The sequence below is a fragment of the Anguilla rostrata genome, chromosome 11 (assembly GCF_018555375.3).
Source record: "Anguilla rostrata isolate EN2019 chromosome 11, ASM1855537v3, whole genome shotgun sequence".
Lineage (NCBI taxonomy): Eukaryota > Metazoa > Chordata > Actinopteri > Anguilliformes > Anguillidae > Anguilla > Anguilla rostrata.
This window is the reverse complement of record NC_057943.1, coordinates 6,633,954-6,650,173: the sequence shown is the minus strand read 5'-3', so window position 1 is coordinate 6,650,173 and position 16,220 is coordinate 6,633,954. Positions and strand designations below refer to the sequence as shown.

General features: G+C 47.7%; 1 protein-coding gene across 1 annotated transcript in view; it reads left to right on the top strand.

Annotated features, from left to right (window-relative positions):
* LOC135235342 (agrin-like) overlaps positions 1-16,220 on the top strand; it is a 334,070-nt gene that overhangs the window by 28,691 nt on the left and 289,159 nt on the right. The window lies entirely within an intron of this gene.

Here is a 16,220-nt window from a genome sequence, read left to right as displayed (position 1 = left end):
ATGTTTTCCCACGAGGCTCCCAGGGGAGTAAGGGACAAAAGCCCCCCCAAATTAAGTGACACCCTCCCCTCCCCCACCCTCCCCCCCCACCTCTAAAACTGCAGGGAGGTGGGGTGGGGGGGTGGAGTAAGATGGCACACATAGGGGAAAACACAAGCATTCCCCTCTTCCTCGCTGTAGGTGGTTCTCCTCTACTTGGAGACTCACGGTGGCTTCTTCGCTGATGAAGCAGGAGATGATTAATGTTCCCTGTGATCTTGGGGTTTTGGGGGGGGGGGGGGGCTGTCATCTCCTCGCAGTCTAGGGGCTCCTGGAATGCTGAGCTTTCCCCTCAGCTGCTCAACGCTGCTTGTAGAGAGCATTCTAGAACACTTGGCATTGTTTGCAGTGCTCCCGTGCTTCTGGAACACCATTCCGCCATTCCGTTTCGGTTGGCCTGCGGATGGCCACGGCTCCTATTCGAGCAAATTCATAGTGTGTTTGTGGGAGCCTGGTATTAAAATGGTTGGGGGAAAAATTGGTGAAGACAGGCTTATACAGGTGCTTCCTTTGAACACCCCCCTCCTCTCCTCCCCCCACAACAGGTATCTATGCACTGATCTTCAAAGGGCAAGCACCTGGCCTGTGCTACAGAGGACCCAAATCCCTCTTGACTGAAAAAATTGCAGTTTTGGTTGTCAGCGAAGGGGAAAGTGGGGCCCGTGTCCCATTTGGGTGTGACACAGGAGGACCCGGCCTATAATCCGTGTAGAGATATTTAAAAACGCGCATGGGTGGATCGTTAAAGTCCTGAATGTGTTCGGTCACATACTCCGTTTTAAAGGGGCCTTTTTGTTTTTAATCAGTAAATATGTTTAAGGCCGGGGCGTGACGAAGGAGCAGTGACTGGAGCTCTGTGCTGGGCACTTTTATCGGTTTCTGGTAATTCGATTACCGTGATGCATAAGGGACAGAACGCACAGGATCGCTATAGGAAGAAAAAAGGCTTCCAGTATCCTGGCAGTAGCCTCCCGGACGCCCCCCAAGGGAATTGGATAACAAGGTTTGATTTATTTATTTATTTATTTATTTATTTATTTATTTTCTAGTCTGTGGAGACATCCACTGTGTAAAATAGCTGCTAGAATAACGTGGTCGTGTACGTGTACACCGAGAGGCATTAAATCACAAGAAATTAACCCTGAAATTTCCACAGAAACATATTGTAATGAATTATACACAGATAAAGAAAGAAACATTTATTTTACTTCATTTACTAACAGTTAAAATACCAGAAAAAAGTGATTCAGGACACTTATATGTTTGCAGCATGCCATATTTGGTAGAATAATACACTGTGTAAAAGGCAACTCGCTTGTATTACTGTGCCTGGGCTGTGGCACAGCAGCGGTATTCTACCTGGGAATCAAACCCGCAACCCCCATTTCCCATGGTACTGTGCTGCCGCTACCGATTACGGCTTGGTAATTATGTACAAGGCTGTAATTAATTGGTCGTTGAAAGTGGTGTGGCAGTTCAGCATTTATAGAACTGAATTTGATTTCCCTGAGAGAATGGAATGCTGATATAATGACAGAGCCATGCCAAAGCAGCCAGGCCTGGGCCAGATATGGAATTTACTCAGTGGAGGAACGGGTAATGTCCCCATCTTAGGGTTGTTCACCTGGTTTGACTTTAACTAAAGTGTTCATTCAAAAAAAAAAAAAAAAAAAATTTTTTTTGCACAGCTGCCCACATAGTTTTATGCAGCTATTTCACTTAAAAATATAAATTGTTTTGCATCTTGCTCTTTGTGTAGTAAATGCTTGATTTGACCCTGGAGCATTTATTTAATTTTGAAGTGTCTCTCTGCATAAATACAACACGCACGGTGGTGTTTTTGTACTTTTGTCGAAAAGCCACATATCGGAATGCATGTGTGTGTCCTCGCCAGGCCTTTTCCCTGCTAAGTGGTACCTGCTCCGTCGCTAAGCTATTGAATTGTCGGTAATGGGATGCAAATACATGGTGATTGAACTCCAGTGCATTAGAATACAGCACCGGGGACTGAAAACCTGGGGATTTAGCCTGGCGCTAGGCCCTCCGGGAGGTTTATTTGATAACACTTGTTCATGGCCACCCCCCTACCAGCACACAAATCCATTGTTTATGTTGTATGGTGACCTTTTTTGCTGAGGTGACTGTCAGTGTCTAAGCGAAGGCTGTCGATGGCTCAACAGCACTGTGACCTCTCTCTCCACACACCACCTGACTTTCTCATTCCCCCACACACACACGTTTTTCTTTGCTTCATCGGTCAGTGAAGTCACACGACGTTGAGGCAAATGGTTTTCTTTTTTTTTCCTCAGGGCATTACTCTTCTCTCGCATCTCTCCACCCCACTGCTCACACAAACTAGGAGTAGAAAAAAAAAACCTCTCATGGCTGTTGTATTGGAAGTGTCAAGAAGAGGCTCTTGAGTTCACTTGAATGGACCCTTGCTATGGATATGGCCCCTGAGCTGTCATTGGGCCTGCTGTCTGTCACCGTGGGACTTGGTGCACTTTCTTCTCTGGAAAAATACTCATTGTCTAGTTGTTGTTTTTTTATTTTTATGAACACTTTTCCCACATATACTGTCAATTCAGTGTCTGCCTATAACATGGCATCTTCTTGGCAGTGGCTTTTAAAGTAGTTTCAGTAAACCTCCTTGGGGTTATATGGGTACTTGTGTCCTTTGAGGTGCGTTTTAGGCTTGTGTGTAGTGCTTCCAGTATTCGTAACAAGATCCACACCCCTCACGTGCATCGTCAATGAAACGGAAGGAAGCTTCCTAAATTAACCTGGAAAGACTTTTCCAGGCTCTGTTGAATTTTTCGCACGCATTTAAAATTCCAGCCTCTCAAGCTTTCTCAAGCGTGTGTTGGTGTGTCTCTGCTCTGTGAGCTCTGATAGTGCTGTTGGACGTGTTCCATCCGTCTACCCACAATCCCCCTGGTCTGTTACTGCTAAGGCGTGCTGAGGCCGAGCTCTGTTGAGGAACAGGTGTTTTATGGATCTCATTACCAATTACTGCACGGCTTTTAATCGCTAAATGTAGCCAATTTAGGCTATTTAATTCTCTGCTTCGACAGAAACTGCCTTCTCCCCTGTTAACAGTGGCTGAGAAGTACCTCAAAGTTTCCTGGTTGAGTATGGTGTAGAAAATGTTTGAGATGACAATACATTTTTAAAATTAAAAATAAAAAAAAGCCCATAAAAGTCTGGTTTTGGTTGAGATTAAACCTTCTGTGGCTGTGCTCCTAGACTCCCAAAATTCAGACTGTGTTCTAATCGGGGTCTGGAATTGCACCCTTGACTGGACTGGGATTGACTTTTTGACAGAAGGGCTAGAGCTTTGACAGAGAGAAAGTTTTTTTTTTTTGTTTTTTTGGTCTCCTTTACTTTGCTGGAGGACCATTGGCTCATGAATGGCCTTCTGAAGATTAGTAATCGGCTCATGAATTATTCATCTCGTGCGCCCCTCTGCCTTGTCACGGGCCAGGAGTGCTGTTTTTTGGGGCGATGTTCTGCCCGCCTGCTGTTTCGCTGGCTCTGTCTGAGGAGACTCTTCGCCCGAAATGGAGGGGTCGGCTTGTTCATTCACCTTCGGTTTTATTAATGTGTCATTTTACCCCCCCCCCCCTTTTTTTTGGGTGTAAATTGGCTGTAGATTTTAATGCCTCTCAGGTGTTTTACCGTATAAATCAGCGTTGAAAAATGGTTGAAAAACGGATTAAACAAGACCAGGTCAAAACCTAGCGTATGGCTGGACCTAACACACGTGATCCGGCCGACCAACGGTGTAACTTCATCACTCGCTCAGTCACTCAGTCACAGACATTCGCGTTTGTAGGGCTGGCCCCGCTGGTGCGGTCCAGCCAAAAATGCCATCAAGTCAGGTTCGCCATGTGAGTGTGTAGTCTATGGTCCTGTTTTCATCCTCTTTTGTTTATGTAAATGTGCTTTCAAGGCACTGAAATTCCTTCATTTTCGCAGCTTCAGGTGCATAAGCCAGAGCCTGTGCCGTCATCTTCGCCCTGTTAAAGCGGGGACCCGCCATTAACAGTCAGCCTATCAAAATGCGCAGATATGGACGCAGGTGTTTAAGGGAGCCAAAAAAACGGAAAGGGGGAAAATGGCGGAGGCCGAAAAGATTAAAGGAATGCCTTTTTAGTACCGCGAGGCTCTGAAAGAAGAGGGGGATGGGGGGGCTGGGGACTGGGAAGGAGGGTGGGGGCAGGTAGGGCGTACTGTGAGCTTGCCCCCGCCTCTTTTCTTACCTGTTCCGTTTGGTAGCTCATGCGGAAAGGGAAGCACAGAGGGGGCTAATGGGGGCTGGTGAGTGTGTGCTGGTGTGAGCTGAGGAGAGGCCCTGAGTTGGGAGGGGCATTTATGTGACACTCACCTCAGACGTACTTTCATATGAAATGCATATTTTGTTTGCATATTTTTATGTCTTGTTTATTGCATTGCATTACAGGCATTTTATCTCTCTTATCTTATCCAGAGTGACTTACACAACTTGTTGCATTGCATTTACATTGCACCCATTTATACAGCTGGATATATACTGGAGCAATGCAGGTTAAGTACCTTGCTCAAGGGTACAACAATGGTAGTGTACCTGGGAATCGAAACTGTGGAACCTTTCCCCATTATACTACACTGCAGTTTATATGTTAACATTTTTAAATACCTTGTTCACGAGTATAACTGCAGTTCACTTCTTGGGAATTAAACCATAAACTATACGATTACTAACTTAGTTCCTTAATCCACATAATAACCTTAATTTGTCTCTTTGTGTGTGTGAGTGTGTGTGTACACTATGTGTTTGTGTGTGTGCATGCGTATTCACGCTTAGAGAAACACACACACACACACACACACTCTGGTTCGCTTCATTTTCTTTGTTAGAATCACATGGATTGGTCCAAATGAGGTAAAAGCTGTTATGCCATAGTCTGGCTTTCAGCACTTATGGTGCTGTGACTTTAATAAGCATACGACAGTTTTGCTGTCAGCCATTGAAAGGGTAAAAAACCCAGAAGAAAACAAAAACAACAGCTGGCATGCAGTCCTAGTGTCTCTAGACCTGTCAGATCTGTGGGAGAGACTGTAGTTGTTTGGGAAATTTTGCCTAATTGCATTGCAGGCGTTCGAAGAGAACCAAAGTCATTCAGAAATCTGACCCCATGGAAAAGTTACCTGAGAGAATAACTCACGGGTCATTTTTCTGGCGCAAGAATTGCCCTGCCCCCCCCTCCCCACCCCGTAGAAAAAATCACCTGCATATTGTAATACAGGTTTTTGGGATTGGGGTCAGTTTTCCATGGGTGTCAATTTGCTATCTGTCCAGCCATTACATTACAGGCATTTAGCAGACGCTCTTATCCAGAGTGACTTACACAACTTTTACACGGCATTTACATTTCATCAATTTATACAGCTGGATATATACTGAAGCAATGCAGTTACGTAGCTTGCTCAAAGGTACAACTGCAGTGTCCTATCCAGGAATCGAACCTGTGACCTTTAGGTTACAAGACCAGTTCCTTACCCATTATACTACACTGCGGCCCTTGGTAAAGCTGTCCATGGTAGTGTGTCACCACTGGTGCATGCAGCTGTCTTGGCCTGATGTGTAACATTTGCATTTCTCTTTGGGATTAACTCGGTACATGTGAATTGATGAAGGGTGTAATAACCTGCTGTTATTGTTTCCGTGGGTGTGTTTAGTGGTTGGATCAAGGATGATGTACTCCCCACATTGCTAGATACCTCGTATGATCATATACCTTTATGAGTTTGTTGGAACTCCGGGAGGCTGTCGATCTTTAATGTTTTCCCTCTCCCTCTGCTCACCCAGTCCCATCCTAGATAGTGGTCGGCTGAGCGGATAAACACTTGCAATTCGACGAATGCCTAAAACGAGGCTACTCAGAAGAACCCATGGGGCGAGCGAAGGCTGTAAAAGCCAGCGGAGTGACTCTGTGTGTTTGAAATGGCTCTGTCATTAAGGCCCGGGGCTAATGATTTACCGGAATAGCTATGTGTAGTGTTTTGGAAGGCATTGGAGAGTCAAACTTCCACTCCTCATTTTGCCCATTCATTGCAAATGCATTTTACTACCCCAAATTATAATTCAAGCTTGAATTCATATTTGGGGGCGGCAAAATAGAAGTGACTCGCTCATACATCAGGCTCAACAAGCCATTAGCTACAAACAGCCAGTAACCCTTTGAGGAGAAGGTTTTTTTTTTTTGGAATGTTTTTTAAGTCAGTATTCTTGAACTCCGTTGCTTTCCGTTACCAGCGGTGATTGTGACATCAGCATTAGAATGTTCAGTTAAGAACGTTCTACTCACATATTTGTGATCTTACTCCAATGCAACTACAGCTGTGCTATACTACAGATAATATCAGTGTCATCAATATATATATATTTTTTAATCAGCTGAATGTGTGAGAAGGTCTCCTCTGCGCCAGTGTACACACTGAGAAATGTGTGTGAGTGTAAAGTGTGAAGCTCCCAGAGGTGAGGATCTGCTCCTTCTCTCACTCTCAGGGTCAAGTGTCTCAGCTCAGGCTCTGGGAGCAGGCGATGGTGACTCCAGGCCTCAGTGGGACCACACGGGCCACCTGTGTAAACCAGACCGGCAGGACTTTACTGTGTTTTTCTTAAATTTATTTTAAAGCCTCTCTGATAGGCCGAGAGGTCTGGGGAACGCGCTCCCTGGTGTGAAAGTGGAGCCGCTCTCGGTGCGGCTTGTCTGGAACTCGATACGCCCGAGCCTGCCCTGCCGATGTTTCCGTTCCCGCCGATGTTGTCTTGTTAATTTGGTGTGAAAATGTGTCGGGTTTTCAGGAGGGAGCTCTTGATGCTGTTAACGTGGCAGCCTCTGTCTCGCCCTCACCCTGGTCTGTTTATCGGCCTGCTGTTTGACGATTTGATGAGTTCAGACCTCTTTTAACCTTTTGAAGGGTAGGTTTTTTTCTTGGAATGTTTTTTCAAAATTCTAAGTCAGTGTTCTAGAACTCTAGTTGCTTTCAATTACTAGTAGTGATGGTTACATCAGCATTAGAATGTTCAGTTCAGAACATTCTAATCTCATATTTGTGATCTGACACCTTAAAGGGCTTTAAGGCCCCCTGGGGGATGCAGTGGGGGTCACAGAGTTCACCCCATGAGTCCCCAAAGGATTCGACAGCACGGAGCGCTTAGTCGGTGAGAAACGGAGTTGGCCCTTTTCCAGCTGCGCTTCGCACGCGTGCGGGTTGCTGGGGCACACCTGTGCGGCGGGAGCAGAAACCCTACCCTCCGCGTTAGCCGACGGCGAGGAGTTCCCGGGCTGCCCGACTCAAACGCGGCACGCTGTACGGCACCCCCGTGAGGCCCTTAGCCGCAGCCGCGTGTGCGCTCCTCCCGAACCCCGCCCTCCCCGCCGCCGCCGTCGCTAGCCGCAGCTGCGCTCGCGCAATGAGCCGAGCGCTCGAACCCTGTTCCTCGCGCGCGCCGAGCGGGGGGGGGGGCGACGACGGGGCGTCCGCGGCGGGGATATCGAATGATCGTAAATTTCCCAGCGTGTGGCTCACGCACCCCCCCCTCCCCCCCCCCCCCCCCACTCATTACCCCTCTCCTCCTGCTGCCTCCCACACAGACACACACACGTGCACATACACTCACACGCACACACACACACACACGTGCACATACACTCACACGCACACACACACACACAGACTCAACCGTCCACAGCTGGAGGAATTTTTTTTCCTAATCTGAGACCCGGTAACCGTAGACGTCACCGCGGGACGCGTCGGCGAGCCTGGCTGACCTCACTTCCTTCTCCTGACAGCTGGAGTGTGATTACGTCCGACGGTAATATCCTGCCGCTGACCCCTGCGGGGGGAGCCTGACGGAAGCAGCGCCCAGTGGGGGGGTGGGGCGGTGGGAGGGGTTTGGGAGGGGGAGGGAGCCCGTGCTGGAGAGGGAAGTGGGTGCAGCGTCTCTATTTGATGTCAATCGGAGCAGGACGGAGCCGGGTAACAGTGTCCCACCCTGCAGCCCTCTGCCTGTTAATAGGGACCGGTCTCCCCATCCGCATATGGCCCTGAATGATAACGTGTGCAGTGATGGCAATCTTTCATTCCTGGCCAGTAATGCTGCTGGAAACACCTGCCTGGTAGCCATTCTCTTTACACTAAACGGGAGTACAGAAGTTCCTGTAAGTGTAAAAAATGTGTGTACAGTGTGTACTGTGTGTAATGTGTGGAGTATTCTCGTAGATTTCTGAAAAACCTGCTTCGCCTTTACACACGTATGGCCTTCGTATAGCGTATTTATTTCTGTTTTTTAAATGATACTAATGGCTTTGCCCTGAGCTCCTGCCTGTGAGAACCCCCAGGAAGCAAGATTGCTGTCCCTCCCCCTGCCTCCTGGCCCCCATGTCACCCCCCCCCCCCCCAAATGTGTGTTTTAACCGGTGCTTGGGGAGGGGCTGTGATAAACAAGGACAGGATGCGTGAACGCAGATCCTTTCCTTTCCCTATGGACTGACTGGAGTGAGAGATAGGGATGCCTCCTTTTTGCTTATGTGCTGGGTGAAGCTACAGGATCTCCCCAGTCTGTATGTGGATGCAGACCTGTCTCTATCGTCCCCAACCCCTCCCCCCGATCCCCTATTGCACCCCCCCCCCCCCCCCCCACAGTCCGTCATCAATATCCCCACCTCCCTCAGAAATGTAGCTGATCATATTCATATAAAACCCTAGTCACAGTCTCCTCAACCATGTTGTTACCATGCAGTTCTGTTACCATTCCATCACCATGCAGTTCTGTTACCATTCCATCACCATGCAGTTCTGTTACCATGCCGATACCATGCTCTTCTGTCTGTCGGAGGTAGGGTCAGTGGTGAGGACTGTTGCCCTGGGAGACGGACCATCAGCACATCTCTCCACCAGTCCATTGGCTGCACTCTGGGTGTATAGTGATGGCCCCGTACTGCCCCTTAGTCCTGTCCAGAGGCACATTTCTTGATGGACAGCACTTTTCCAGCACTTTCCCCAGTGATGGGGTTTATTATCTTTAAAATGTTACTGGCCCAGTTCAGCTGAAACTGTGTTTCCCCGCTTTCTCTCTCTGCTGAAGCCACAGGTGCAGAGAGCTCCAGACCATAATCTTCTCTCATTTTCTGTTTCCTGCTGGGAGTCGGTTGACGTTCAGATTTTGGAAATGCAGAAGCTCCACAGCGCGAGTCCTCAAGCTCCTTTCCACACTAATCCCTCCTGTATTAGCTGTAACAATTTCCTTTTTTTTAAAAACAAATCTTAATGCGATAAAGTGATTAAAAAACGCATCTGAAGTTTTCAAAACTTGAAACAAAGAAAAGTACTGCGTATTATAATATTTTTCTGCAATAATATACACGCGTAGCCTGCAACTTGCCCTCTACTTTACGAACCAACCCACGGCCTTCCTGCTGTGCGATTGGGGCAAACCTATTGGATTTATCTATTGCTGCGTAACCATAGCAACCGAAAATTTCCCCCGGTAACCCATCAAAAAAAAAAGTCTAATTGTTATCATAAGCCCTCATCACCATAAAACAAGTAAACATTATGCTAATGATATTAGAAGTAATTAGAAGTAATGTAAGCATTTTAGATGGGGGGGCTGGGGGGCAAATCAGGTTTCCCCAGTCCCATTATTTAAATTGGCTGACGGGACTTGGCTACCACCTGTTGCGTTTGTTTGGGGGGAGAGTTGAGTGTGCTGTAATTATGTGAAGTAAGGGCAGCAGATGAGGGGAGTATTCCCTCTGGAGCCGTTCCAGCCTGCAGCCGAAAATCAAACTCCAGTTCCAGTCTGAAGTCTAAAGCTCGACAGGGCTGGGCCTCATCAGTGCACGGACATAGACATGCAGTCTCATCCTCATCAAAAGACGGAAATACTCAGACAGACAGACAGACACGCATGCATGCACACGCACGCATGCAAGCACACACGCAAGCACACACGTGCATGCACGCACACACCATCGCACATGCACACGACACGCACAGTCACACACCAACACGCACACACACTGCATGCACTCACACACGCACACACACATGCACACACACTTGCACACGTACACGCACACACACACACAGACACACACACGTGCACATACACTCACATGCACACACTTGCGCACACATACTCGCATTCACTCACACATGCACACACACATGCACACATACACGCACACACACACACAAACACACACACACACAGACACACACACGTGCACATACACTCACATGCACGCACACACACACACAGACTCAACCGTCCACAGCTGGAGGAAATTGTGGGCCATTCCCGCTCTTCCCTCGGCCAGTCCTGATCATCCGAACGTCCGCGGGGTGTCTGATATTCACGAGCTGAGAGAATTCGCACGCACGTTTAGCCTCGTATGGTACTGCTTGCGTAATGAATTCATTTCCTAAGCTCTGATGCACTTCACTGTCTCGGCTGGGGAGCGAGATGAGCATTAAGTAAAAATCTGCAGATGAAGGCTAGCTCTGTCGATCACACACACCACACACACACACACACACACACACTCACAACAACCACACACTCCCTCCACACACCCCTCCCACACACCACACACACACCAACACACCACACACACAACCCACACTCACCATACACTTACACACACACACATTCCACAACCCACACACACACTCATCACATCCACTACACACACACACACACACACCACATCACACACAACACACAACAACTGCAACGCACACAGCCACTCGCTACATCAGCACTACAGCACATCTCACACACACACACTCACACACACACACCACACACCACACACGCCACACCACACACACACACACACACACACACACACACACACACACCCACACACACACACACACACACACACACACACACACACACACACACACACACACACTCACACACTCACCCCTTTACCCGCGTCCGCTTTCCACGTTCCCGTCCGCTCCCAAAAGAGCTGTCGAACCCCCACGGTGGTTTCCGAGGAAAGGCCACCTTGATTGAGAGCGACAGATGGGCGATTTTCTTTAGTTTTCTCGTCATATGTACCTCGTTAAATTCAGACAGCGGTGGCCATCTTCTGCCACTCCACTTCCCGATCAATAGACCACCAGCGGGGCTGAGAAAGCCTGGACCGGGCAAATGGCCGCCTCTGGTGTCCGTGGCCTTTTCCCTCCTGCTGCCGATGTCCATTTTAACCGCGGCGGACTGAACCGGCTCCCATTCAGCGCGGTTTTGAGCTTTTTTTTTTAAACCTCTACTTAGCCGCAGGAGGCATTTAGGAGATGAAATATTCACCTCACGTATTTCATTCTTTGTGCCGTTGCTTTAATTCTTCATATTTAATATTATTTTTAATACTTTTTTGTGGTAGCAATCTATAGCGGTTATACGTTATAAAGTTGTGACATACAGTATATACCAGTTACACATTGGACCGATTTACAGTACTAATGCGCTCAGAGAAACGAATCGTCCAATTTGGTGCGTGCTACCATTCTCTTCAAAAAATCTCTTTACAAACGAACGACTTTACAATGAACTGAACTGAAGTGAAGGACGCTGGAAAAACCCTGAAATAGCTGCATAACTCTCTTTCACGCTAAAGTCACATGAGTAGATAATTGATTTTGAAACCTTACCTTGTCTCATCATGTGTGATTTGCCACAATCACGGGAGCTGCTCTCCTGTCAAGCCAGTGTGATGAATGTGTCATTCTCTTCATGTTTCTGTTATTGTCTCGTTATAGTAAAAATATAGTTTATCGCTTTTTGTGAGAATTTTTCCTTTAAGGGCCAAGGTTGCCAGATGCTGACTTTGATTCCTGTTGTTGTTAATAAGCATTTGTGGAGGTCGTCCAATAAGGTGGTTTTACAGACGGAAATTTGTCTTTTCAGACAGTTATCTCTTCTCCTCTTCTTCACTGAGGACTGGGTCCAAGAAATTATTATTATAAAATATCAGTCTACTGGTCAGGAATATTTTGTATGCGGACAAGCAGGAGATGGGGAGACGGGCCAATTTCGGGGAAAGCGATTGGCTGTTTGATTTATCCTGGGTTTAGGGTACAATAAAAAAAACCAAAACATTTTTTCACTTAAAACTGATTTGCGTTCTTCACTTTTTTTGTACAGTTTCAGGGTATAAATGCCAGTAGTATCTTCTTCAATGGCATCAGTTTAGCCTCATGCTAGAGCAAGTTTATGTTCAGCCAGTGTGCCCCCCCCCCCACCCCCCACCTCGCTCCTCTCCAAACCTCCCTGTCCCTCTCCCTCTCTCTCTCTATGTCTCTGTTGTACTATATTGTGCCATTGAAATGTGGGGCCAGCATGAGTTTGTCTTGTTTGGGCCTCCGTCCTCTGTAATGGTTCGGAGTGGAGAGAAATGGCTGTGAAGAATCCGCCTGTCAGTGGGCTGAAGGGACGACTTCATCTTTCTCCCGGTAATTAGATCACTTCGGCCGCTTGCTGGGGAGGGAGAGAAAAGGCACACACAACGCACGGCCTCCGCACAATAGATGAATGCGGCCATCCCCCCCCCCCCCCCTTGTTTGGCTGTGGGAGGAACGCGGCAGAGAAAGTGAAATGGAGAAACGCTCAAGTCAACGTTGAGGAGTGTAGGTGGGTGGTAGGGCGAAGTGGAGGGGGGTGGGGTTGGTTTTTGGTCTACATCGAATTGCTCTGCTGGAAGTCTTTACTACTATCACCCCCCCCCCCCCCTTCTTCTTGTATCTCCTCTGCTTCTGTAGCTGTCGTAAAAAGAAGGGGAAAGGTTGGTGGGGGGTTGGGGTATGGGGGGGGGTGAAAACCCTATTTGTTAGCCTGTTTTTATTTTGGTTATTTCTGAGCCTGCTGGAGTGCAGGAAATAGCCCTGTGGTCTGGCCGACGCCCCCCCGGGGAGGACGGGAAGAATAGGCCCAGCTGCCCCCCTCCGCACCTCCCTGTCAATGGGGTATTGAGCCCGGGCCAGCGCACAGACACGGGAGAGGGACAGGGTCCGCACAGAGAGGAGAAGAGCCTCATCCACGGAGCCCCAGCTACCGTATCGCACACACACACGCGCGCACACACACACGCACTTACACACAAACCCACACACACACACACACACACAAACGCACACACACGCACACACACACACATACATACATACACACACACACACAAACATACATACATATACGCTCTCGCACACACACGCACACACACACACACACACAAACATACATACACAACGGCTATAAGGCTATAAACAAAGCAACGAAATACCCACAACCAATCACACCCCACAAGTCAACTAACACTAATAACCTAATGGGATTTACGAACCACATACATCATACCCACAACACACTAATACATATACGCTCTCGCACACACACGCACACACACACACACACACACTCATGCACGCACACACACGGCTATAGAGGGGCTATAAAAGCAGAAGCAAGCGAAGAATACCGTACATAACCCAATTTCCACGCCCCCTAAAGTCTTAATCTTAATTTGTCAGGGCGTGAATGAATCTCTCTGAATGTGGATATTTTAGCGATTGTGAGCGCACATATTTCGGGCGGCGTACTCCGTGCCCAGTTCTAACAGGTGCTCCAGGCTTCTTGTGTTCTCCCTGGGCCTCTCAGCACAATGCCGGCCTTATTTGTCAGAATACCTGTGTCAGTCTGACTGCGCAGTCACAGCCCTGTGAGAACAATAGAGTCCTTTCTCTCTGTCCCACCTTCTCCTTCTCCTTCTCCTTCGGACCCATATCCTACTGGCATCTTTCTCTTTCTCCCTCTCCCTCTCTCTCTCTCTTTACTCGTTCTATACTCTCTGCTATGTTCTCTCTCTCTCTCTGTCTCTCTCTCTCTTATCTCTATACTCTGTGTCTCTCCTTCTTTCTACTCTTTGCTATGTTCTCTCTCTGTCTCTCTCTGTCTGTCTCTCTCTTATCTCTGTACTCTGTGTCTCTCCCTCTCTTTCTACTCTCTGCTATGTTCTCTCTCTCTTCTCTCTCTACTCTGTCTCCCCCCCCCTACTCAATTAAATTCAGTTCTACTCTCTACTCTCTCAACTTTTCACTCTCAGCTTGAGAAGTGAAAGTGGCCTTCTGTTTTCATGTAGTTTTTTGTTGTTGTTGTTGTTGTTGTCATGGACATATTTGTCATTAGATTTATGTGGCAACCCCTTCAGAACATAAAAGCAGACAAGAGGGCCCTGAGCAGGCATAAGCCAAATGGCGCGAATAGAATTGCCTTGATTTTTCCACTAAGAACACAATGTGTGTGAATCCGTCTGCCTTTGTGATGTCGAGCGGCGCCTGTCCTGTGGGGTATCATTGAGTGTGCTGGACCACAGAGGATGCCAAACACACACTGCTCTGATACAGACTCCCATGGCTTCCTTAACAAGAGAGTGGATGGTAAAAGGAGAAGGAACAGGCCACCTTCCTTGTGTGTGTGTGTGTGTGTGTGTGTGCGTATGTATATCTATATGCAGTGTATAATATATATAATTATTATTTTATTTTTTTCAAATGGGGATAGCGGAGTGGGTTATAGATAGAGACGGGATCATGGGCTACAGATAGACAGTAGATGGCGGGGAATTGAACCCCTGGAGACATGGCAGTGTTTGTATATGAGTTAGAAAGTTAGCTCCCTTATGCACTGTGGTCTACTCATTCATGCTCACTTGTGTAAAAGACCTTGTGTTCCGTTTGGGTCAGAATGACCTAGTAGAAGAGGAAATGTGCCATTTCGAAACAAAACAGAACACAAGGGTTAAATTGTTTTGACCTCTCAGAACCCTATTATGGTCGGGATAGCAAACAGGAAAGGGATGACAAATATGTGTGTTTGGCATATGACGTGGAAAGGAAACTAATGAAAGGCGGCTTCTGCAATCTAAAATGCAGAGACCTTGATATATCTACCCTTTAGTCTGAAAATTAAATCCGATTTAGTATGAGACTTAAAGTTGTGTTTTCTGATGAGATCTTTCTACGAGTTAATTTCCAAATTATAATATAATGAGTTTTTTTTTTTTTTTTTTAATTCTTCCTTTGGGCTGATGACTTTTTATCCCTGCTCAACGCACCTCATGATGAATTCTTACACGTCTGGGTATTGAGCGAGGCGTCGACGACTTCTGAGGCCAATCGGAAAAACGATCGTTTAATAGTCCCATTTCTTCGTCTTCGTTGTGAATCAGAACTGACGTGGTTGTGTGTCTTTGGCCTCTGGGTAGTCTGTGGGCTGGAGGCTGTGCTCGCCGCACTGATCCAGGATGAGCGGAACGGAAGGAGGAAGGAGTTATAACCTGCACAGGAAGCTCCTCAGACACAAGATCAGAGCGTGCGGCAGTTTACATTGGGACCAGGCCAGTCCAGTCCAGCTGTGAGCCGTCTCTGCTGACCGGGGAAGAGTTCACGGGGAGGGCTTGCCTCAGGTCGGGGGGGACGCTGTACTGTCTGCGTGGGTTACTTAGGGTTGCCAGGTGGCCGGTTTTCAACTGGAATGTCCGGTTTCCAAAGTATTTGTACAGGTCCGGTTTGGAGTCCCGAGCAGACGATAAAATGTCCGGTCTGAGTAAATAAACCTTGTTTGTAATTGTGACAACCTCTGCTGTGCACTTGCTCACTGCCACTCATTGCGAAACATTCAGATTTCGGTTTGAGATTCTAACTGCAACCCAGGTTACTCTGCTCGGGTGTAGATTGTGTAATCCAGCTCGTCCCTGTGCGGGACCACTGGGAAACTCCAGCTGACCCCACCCTGATAGCGGCCAGATGATTTTTGGCTTTGAGAGGCTCAAAATTGATTCCCCAGGAGCAGCTGATTGGAGGAGCTTGTGAGTGTGGGAGTTTGGGATGTGGAGAGATTTTATGAGTGAGTGAGTGAGTGAGTGAGTTGAGGAGTTAGTGAGTTGGTGAGATCAGGAGTTAGTTAGTGAGAGTGATGGAGTGAGTGGTGAGTGAGTGTGGTGAGTGGGAGTGGAGAGTGGTGAGTGAGTGACTGACTGACTGACTGACTGACTGACTGAGTGAGTGCCAGAGTTATTAAGTGACTGAGTGTTGTGTTGGGGGACCAAAGAATGAGTGAG